The sequence below is a fragment of the Mustela nigripes genome, chromosome 8 (genome assembly GCF_022355385.1).
Source record: "Mustela nigripes isolate SB6536 chromosome 8, MUSNIG.SB6536, whole genome shotgun sequence".
Taxonomy (NCBI): domain Eukaryota; kingdom Metazoa; phylum Chordata; class Mammalia; order Carnivora; family Mustelidae; genus Mustela; species Mustela nigripes.
This window is the reverse complement of record NC_081564.1, coordinates 21888760-21894759: the sequence shown is the minus strand read 5'-3', so window position 1 is coordinate 21894759 and position 6000 is coordinate 21888760. Positions and strand designations below refer to the sequence as shown.

Sequence of the window (6000 nt, the reverse complement as noted above, 5' to 3'; positions counted from 1 at the left end):
TAACACAGAAGGAAGAGATGGCCTTTAAAGTCATCATCTTAAGTTACTAAAATTACTTAGCTAATTTTTTAGCGCTCGGCAAGACGCAGCGGCGGGATACGCCGCGGCTGGGGAGGGGTTAATTCCGTTTTGCTCCGCCCCTTCATGGCCCCGCCCCGCGGGCACCCCCCGACTTGCACCCTTGACCCCGCCCCCAGGCCGTGCGTCCACCGGAAGTGCCCGGGCGCGGGCAGCTCACTTCCGCCCGGCAGGTGACAGCCGCGGGGCTCCTAGCGGCCGGCGGCACAGACGCACCGGGGGAGCGGGAGGACGAGGCCGCGGACATTTTGCTGAGGAGTCGAGCCGCGCCGTGGCGCCGGGAGCCGTCCGGACCTGTGGGTGAGGAAGCGGGGAGTCCGGCGAGGCAGGAGAAGGAGTGGGGCCGGGAGGCGGTGATCTGAGGTGAGGGGGCTTTGTGGGGTCAGAGGTCACAGAGAGGACGGGGCGCTAGAGGGGCGTGAGTGGTTTCCCAAGCCACGACGTGAGAGAAGGACTGCGGGTTCATTCATTCGTGCCCACTTGGCCGCCGGCCTGAATCCCAGCCACCCCAGCCCGCAGTCCCTCTTGGGGCGTCCTCCAAAGAGACTCCTAGACTTAGGCCCTGCGGAGTCCGCCCCACGCCAGGAGGGAAACTCCTCTCCCCGTCCTGGTTTCCCCCTTCACATGCTGAGGCCTCCCAGTCATTCGGGGCCTTATCTCTTTGCCAAGGTTCAAAAAGGAAAAAAAAAAAAATTAAGAACCGGCCATTTGCGCCTGCCCCGCGGTAGGCTTGGGCTTGGTCTGTCCGTCCGGCGTTTCATGGACAGGTTATCTGGGGACACCTGTGATCATGCTAAAAATACTGACGAAATGCTAGCTACTAGTTATTGAGCTCCTACTGTGTGCTAGACACTGCCAAACACCGCAGGTACAGTGCCATATGTAAACTTCACAACAACCCTATTTTATCTACAAGGAAACCAAGGCACAGAGAGGTTGAATCACGCATTAGGTAAGGTCAGTCCTGTGATAATAGGCAAAGCCAGGTTTCTTACCTAGGCTTTCAGGGGCCTGAAAAGTGCAGAGACAGAAGAGGCTGGAGCAAGGTTGGGTGTAGGGGCTGTTAGATTTCTTTAGCTGCTGTTGTATTTATTCAAAGCTATATAAAGATGTAGCCTTATTACTTTGCGTCTGCTCCTCATAAGGGCCATTTAATTCACATGGTTAGGGTGAAACAATCCTGCAGGCTATTGTTAGAAGTAATTACCTTTCAGGGCAAAAGTGGAAGTTTTTCCTGACTATTGAGAACTGTGAGACACAAAACAGGCTATTCATGAAGCTAATTTAAGAATATTCAGACCCTCTCTTAAGAGTGGTTGAACTGCATTCCTTTTGGAATAAAGAGAGGAAGCACATGACCCCTAGGGGATCTTTTGGCCCTAGGTTCTTGAAGAACCTTCTCAAGGGAAGGGTCTCTGTCTCAGAAAAGTACAGGTCCCTTGGCTTCTTGGATGGGGAGTGCACATCTCGCTTGGAAGATGGTGAAGTCGTTTGATGGCTGGAGGACTAGACTCTGTGAGTCTGAGCCTTATTCCTTTGCAGACATTCACTTGCTCCAATTCTTCCTCAGTTTCCCTGGTAGCAGCAGGGGGAAGATGTGCTGCCTTCCTATCCAGTCCTGGGTGTTACAAGCCTTAATGAACCCATGAAGGTTTTCACATGTTCTGAAGAAAGCTGTGACATAAATATTACCATAGTACCTTTTTTTAAAGTCTGTGATCTGTTCTCCTAGTTCCATTGAATTCACAGAAACGTAATACTGTCACCTTATCCCCATTCTTCCAAGGGAGGATTTGAGATGAAGTGACTTGTCAGACAGATGGTGGGAACATGAGCAAAACTCAGAGCATCTGGCTCCCTATCCTAAGTTGAGCCCACCAGCCTCCTCCAGCCGCTTAGAAACTGTCATAAAGAGTAGCCTCAGTAGTTCTCAAAGAATCTGATCCCTCAGAGGTTGTGGAGAGGTTATCTGTTGAGGACAGGTTGAGCAGAGGCTTCCATCCTGAGTGGCCTGAAGGGCTCAAGAGGTGTAGTGGAAAAAGCACTGCCGGACTCCCCACCAGTCAGCCCTGGTTTCTGACCCCTGCTCAGCACCTACCTGGACAACTTACTTAGGCTTGGTCTCCTTTACCTCAGCTCTAAAATAATACTGACTCCCACCTCCTCCCCATCCCCCCCAACACTGGTGTGTGGGGGGATTAGATAAGGAAATTTGTGCAGAGGCTGTTACTATGGTTGGGTGCCTTGACCCTAGGCAGTTGATGCCTCCGGGAGCCTCTGAGGAAGGCTGTCCACCCTGGTTTGTGGGGCATTACTTCCTTCTGCAAACAGAGAATTTACATACACAGCACTGCTCCCACTCTTCTCGTTTCACTTCCCAAAAGTGTTTCAGAACAAGTTTAATCTGTTGGTCCTACTGGCTTTGGGCTTGGACTTTCATGTATTTCTGGTCATCATCTGAAATTGTTGTGCGTCTTGACTGCTCACTTCCCAGAAAACCTCCACGCCCGGCACCAGAGCCTGACATGCTGACAGTGAGCAAACATGACTTAGGTATGGGTTCTGCATTTTGCGATAATAATGAAAGCTTGAGGGGCGCCTGGGTGGCTCAGTGTGTTAAGCCGCTGCCTTCGGCTCAGGTCATGATCTCAGGGTCCTGGGATCGAGTCCCGTATTGGGCTCTCTGCTCGGCAGGGAGTCTGCTTCCTCCTCTCTCTCTCTCTCTGCCTGCCTCTCTGCCTACTTGTGATCTCTCTCTGTCAAATAAATAAATAAAATCTTTTAAAAAAAATAATGAAAGCTCTAGAGGGCATCTGTTACATGTAGATGTTTCTTTTTCTGAACAGGTTTCTTCTGTCTGAGATAGGTTACTAATACATGATCACAGCCCAGAAATGGTTTTAGTGTTTTGTTTTTTCCTCTTCACACAGAGAAGGAACAAAAAACACCAGAGAGAAAATATCACGTGAGCACTTGGGGAATCCTTTAAAAAAATAATCCTGCTTGAATATCCATCAGTGACTCCTTATTTCCCTCAGGCTAAAATGGACATTCCTTATCATGGCCTTCAAGGCCTTTTGGGGTGACTCCTGCCTGGCTCTCCTGCCTTATCTCTCCTACTCCCCACTTCCATTTTTTCCCAACCTCCAGTCAAACTCAGCTGCTTGCCACTTCTGCAGTCCCCAACTCTTTCTACCTCTGTGTCTTTGCTTTGTGCTGTCCTCTGCCTGAACACTATTTCCTGTCACACATGACTCTTTGCTGGACCACTGCTTGGAGCTTCCCATCTGATTATCTCTCTCACCTTGTAGGCGTGAACCTCTTCAGTGTCCTGTGGCACTGCTCAGAGGGTTTGTCATTGTTCACTTGGCTGTCTTCTAAGTAAACGGCTCTTAATCCTTGGGGAGGACTTGTCTTAACTGTGTCTCTAGCACTTAGTGAAATGTCTGGCACATAGGTGCCCAGTAAATGTTCAGTGAATGGATGAATATTGCATTGACTTGTTAGGATTATTTGATTCTTAGGAGATTCAAAGCACTTTCCAAATGGTCTCCTGTCCATCCCTCATATCAGTCTGGCAGGATAGGGAGAAGTCTGACCAGTGATAGGATTAACTACTCTCCTGTTTTCATTGTTACCGCCCAGCCAGCCACCGGAGTGACATTGTCGGGGGAAAGAGCCTTCCAGGCCTAAGACAGTGAAGAGTAGGAGCGTCCCTGGCTTGTTTGAGAAACAGCAGGGAAGCTGAGTGAGCAATGAGCGGGGCATTGGGTTATGAGGTCAGAGGAGAATGGAGGGGGCTTCCAGGTCAAGGTGAGAACCCTGGCTTTTACTCTGAGTGAGATGGGAGGTGGGAGCTACTAGAGTTTTGAGCAGGAGTTCTGAGATCTGACTTACATTTCAACAGGCACCACCACAGTGCTTCAGGGCCTCCAGAGACTTGGGGTTGGGGAACAGCAAGGAGGTGCTGGTGGTAACCACTGTCCCTGTTAAGTAGTCATAGTGGCCAGCCTATAGCAAGAGGCCACTTGGTGGGCTGGGCACTGCTGAAGGCTTTGTATGTACTGACCTGTTTTATTTATTTATTTTTAAATTTTATTTATTTGAGAGAGAGAGAGCACAAGATGGGGGAGGCTCAGAGGGAGAAGCAGACTCCTCGTTGAGCAGGGAACCTGACTTGGGGCTTGATCCCGAGATTCCAGGATCATGACCTGAGCCAAAGGCAGACGCTTGACTGACTGAGCCACGTAGGTGCCCCGGTATTGACCTGATTTAGCCTCACAAATCCCTTAGGTATGTGACATTGCAATTCTCATTTTATGGGCTTGTGCCTGTTAAGTTGTGTAGACCCTTGGAGAGCCCCTGTCATACATGCTGTGGCCTCCTTCCCATTCCCAGCGCCTCGTTCTTGGATTGCCTCGTTATTTAATATTGCTGAGGAGTGGCTTTGCTCTGGTTTTAGACTTTCAAGCCTCGTGTTTTTTGGGTCTTTAGCCTTGGGCTCGACCTCTAACCTCCAATAAGAGGGTCTCCCCAAAGTTGGGAGACCTCTTACCTCATTAAGGTAAGAAGCTGGTTGAGTCCAGAATGCCCAGAGTCCATCAGCAGCCAGAACGCCCGCCTTAGTGACTTTTTTCCCAGGGTTACCATCTTTATGGGCTTGAGCTGGAAGATGATAGGTTTGGAAGTCAGGTCTCAAAGCTTTAAAACCAGTCCTTCATTGTTCATTTTCAGCACTGAAAACATTTGTTAAAGCAGAGCACTATAGGGCGCCTGGGTGGCTCAGTTCGTTAAGCCTCTGCCTTCAGCTCAGGTCATGATCTCAGGGTCCTGGGATCGAGTCCCACATCAGGCTCTCTGCTCAGCAGGGATCCTGCTTCCCTTCCTCTCTATCTCTCTGCCTGCCTCTCTGCCTACTTGTGATCTCTCTCTGTCAAATAAATAAATAAAATCTTAAAAAAAAAAAAAAGCAGAGCACTGTAAAGGAATAGACTTGGGTGACATATAGTTTTCGCCACACCTAATTGTTTTTAGGGTCTTAAGCATATTGAGAGTGGAATGACAAAATTTCATTTTGTGGTGAGTCTGCTTCTATAGCCTTCATTTTCTGAATGAAACTGAATGGCTGAACATTGAGACAGTGCCTCCTGTCACCTTCTCAAGGTGGCCACCTGGTTAAATTTTAACCTCCTTTTCTCCCCTCCTCCACATTCCCTAGCCTCCTTCCCTGTTTTCTCTTTCACCATAGCATTGATCACCATCTCAGATAGTATATATTATACTTACTTATCTTGCCTGTGGTCCCTGTCTGCCATTGGGATGTATGCTCCTTGAAGGGAAGACCCTTTGCCTGGCTTGTTCACAGCTGCATCCCTAGCATGTAGACCTGTTTATGGCACATGGGAGGTGCTCAGCAAACATGAATAGGAATGGGGGTGTGGGTGAGGACAGGAAAATATATACTCAGTACAGGGATGGTATCATTGTGGGTTGTTGTTTTTTAAGATTTTATTTGAAAGAGAAAGTGCAGAAGAAAGCACGAGTTGGGGGCCGCCTGGGTGGCTCAGTGGGTTAAGCCGCTGCCTTTGGCTCAGGTCATGATCCCAGGGTCCTGGGATCGAGTCCCGCATCGGGCTCTCTGCTCAGTGGGAAGCCTGCTTTCCTCTCTCTCTCTCTGCCTGCCTCTCTGTCTACTTGTGATCTCTGTCTGTCAAATAAACAAATAAAATCTTAAAAAAAAAGAAAAAAGAAAGAAAACACGAGTTGGGGTGAAGTGCAAAAGCAGTGAAGAGCCTTGACAAAGGAACACAGAAGACCTGTAGGTCTAGAGGATTATAGGCAGAGGGAAGGGCCTGCCTGTGTTCCCATCATAGCTGTGTCAGAGCCCCTTGCCCCCAGCATTTGCATCCCAACCTTCCAGCA

The 6000-nt window shown here is 49.2% G+C and overlaps 1 protein-coding gene across 3 annotated transcripts in view; it reads left to right on the top strand.

Moving 5' to 3' along the window:
- Window positions 1–225: 225 nt before the first annotated feature.
- The window catches only part of AP1B1 (adaptor related protein complex 1 subunit beta 1), a 53887-nt gene continuing 48112 nt past the window's right edge, over window positions 226–6000 (top strand). For 2 of the 3 annotated variants that reach the window (XM_059408772.1, XM_059408769.1), the window contains exon 1: window positions 226–378. The gene's annotated coding sequence lies outside the window, so the exon portion shown is untranslated. Of the gene's footprint in view, window positions 442–6000 lie in introns of all 3 variants that reach the window. The other variant, XM_059408771.1, reaches the window with a different exon arrangement.